Here is a 2,390-nt window from a genome sequence, read left to right as displayed (position 1 = left end):
AGAGAGAGAGAGAGAGAGAGAGAGAGAGAGACAGAGAGAGAGAGAGAGACAGAGAGAGAGATAGAGAGAGAGAACTAGGAACACATTGGCACCGAATGTCGAGACACTTTGGCCCCAGGAACAACAGCTGAGTGGCAGAAATAGATAGAAGCCATACATAAGTCGAATTTGAACTCTGGAATTGGCAGTTCAGTTGGGCTACGGGAGATTGTAAGTGTCCATTAGAGGAATAACTGTGTGTGTGAAACGTCTGCTTAATTGTTATTTTTTCCGTGACTGGTATTGTAGTTTTGTTGGTTCGCGTGTGTTCTTTCTCTGTTTAGTTTAGTTATAGTAAGGTTTTACGGCGCTCGCAACTGCATAAGGTCATTATGAGCGGCAAGGGGTGGATGTCAACAGAGAAGTCCAAACGGGGAATCAGGCTTACTCTGCTCACCTTCTAGCCTCAACAGCACAAAGTCCCTTCCTCTGTTTGTGTTCTTGCTTCTGGTTACTGCCGTTGTGAACTCAATTTAAGCGGGTGTTTGGGGGGCGCTAACAGAATGCCCTACCTCATTTCTTTCCCTCTGTCTGATGTTTCTGTATGTATGTCTGCCTTTCTTTCCCTCTGTCTGATGTTTCTGTATGTATGTCTGCCTTTCTTTCCCTCTGTCTGATGTTTCTGTATTTATGTCTGCCTTTCTTTCCCTCTGTCTGATGTTTCTGAATGTATGTCTGCCTTTCTTTCCCTCTGTCTGATGTTTCTGTATGTATGTCTGCCTTTCTTTCCCTCTGTCTGATGTTTCTGTATGTATGTCTGCCTTTCTTTCCCTCTGTCTGATGTTTCTGTATTTATGTCTGCCTTTCTTTCCCTCTGTCTGATGTTTCTGAATGTATGTCTGCCTTTCTTTCCCTCTGTCTGATGTTTCTGAATGTATGTCTGCCTTTCTTTCCCTCTGTCTGATGATTCTGTATGTATGTCTGCCTTTCTTTCCTTCTGTCTGATGTTTCTGTAGGTATGTCTGCCTTTCTTTCCCCCTGCACTAGATGACTGTTATTTTGTTGATGCACTTCTGTTTACTCTAACAAACGAACCAGTTAATTGTTGTTTTTTTCTCGTTATTTATTTCCATCGTTTTTGTTTTTGTTTTTCTCAAGTTTTATGTTCAGTTTCAAAACTGTTGTTGATAATGTCATTATCGTATAACAGTCCTTCTTGTCCTTCTTGACAAAAAAAAAAGAAAAAAAAAAGAAGGGAGAAATGCCTAGTGATAAAAACCCCGAACATTCATGTAGATCTAGATGTAATTATAATGATGTCTTTGTAACTATTCCAGCGCTCCCTATGTAAAATGAAAACATCACGCAGTCTGATCTTGTGTATTGTAGTAGACCTATTATTAGAATATTCTTCTGTTATTCTACTGATAATTATGGCATGGCTGATTTCGTAAATAAACACAAACATTCCAGCACTCACCTGTTCGAAGAACTCCCGATAGAGAAGTGCACGATAAGTCGGTAGTCAAGGTCTGAAAATCCAATAACGAATGTCTTATACCAGTTATACAAAAGTTCTTTGAAGGACAAAATGATTTCTCTTTTGCGCAGTAGTTTTATCTCCAAACGGAGACTTTCCTCAGTAGCCAAGAGTGTCGCTGCAGTGTGTTGAGGAAAAGACACAGTTCCTGGCGGCTTGCACTTCCTCTTTCCAGCCGCTTTTCCTTGAGTCGAGTCTTAAGTAATCACAATAATAATCTAATGATAACAATAATAATACTGTCCAAGTTGCTCTGAAATTGAAAACAGACGTCGGCAGCCCGTGAGCGTGGAAATGTGGCGGGCAGGCAGAGCTCTGGATCTGGATCTACCTCCTCATACGTAAACACACACGCACAACATAGATCTGTGTGTGTACGTGTTCAAAACAGCTGACAGCAGAGAAGTTCTTGTTCGTCCGACGTTGTTGTTAAGAAGAAACGCCGTAAAATGGGACGAAAACTAGAATCTAGAACTGGGAACAACTTGAGCGAAGACGAGAAGAATTACTTGCTACACAACAAACTGGTACGAGAGAGCCAGGTAGGCTCTATAATATAATGTGATGATAACGCACGCGCACACACACACCTCTGCTCTACTCTCTACCTCTTCTTCTTATATCCCTCTGGTCCTCCTCGCAACAACTCAGGTAAATCTTTGGCCGGCCGGGCCGTGTGTGTGTCTGTCGGTGTGTGTGTGTCTGTGTCAAGTCTGACGGCGAACTGAACGGCGCGTGGCGCAGCTGGCCGCTTTATCTGCCTGGTCGCGTGCCGGCGTGCGCGCGCTTTTCCCGATCTCGTTACCCCCCTCTCTTCCCCCTCTCCCTCCTCTCTCTCCTCTCTCTCTCCCCCCTCCCTCTTTCTTCACCC

General features: G+C 43.5%; 1 protein-coding gene across 1 annotated transcript in view; it reads right to left on the bottom strand.

Annotated features, from left to right (window-relative positions):
* LOC101858932 overlaps positions 1-1,533 on the bottom strand; it is a gene marked incomplete at its 5' end in the record, with an annotated part of 21,056 nt that extends 19,523 nt beyond the window's left edge. Inside the window, 1 exon segment of the mRNA XM_005096561.3 lies at positions 1,460-1,533.
* Between the last annotated feature and the right edge of the window lie 857 nt (positions 1,534-2,390).

The sequence above is a fragment of the Aplysia californica genome, unplaced genomic scaffold (genome assembly GCF_000002075.1).
Source record: "Aplysia californica isolate F4 #8 unplaced genomic scaffold, AplCal3.0 scaffold00132, whole genome shotgun sequence".
NCBI lineage: Eukaryota > Metazoa > Mollusca > Gastropoda > Aplysiida > Aplysiidae > Aplysia > Aplysia californica.
The sequence above is the reverse complement of the archived record's forward strand: the minus strand, read 5'-3'. Positions and strand labels throughout refer to the sequence as shown.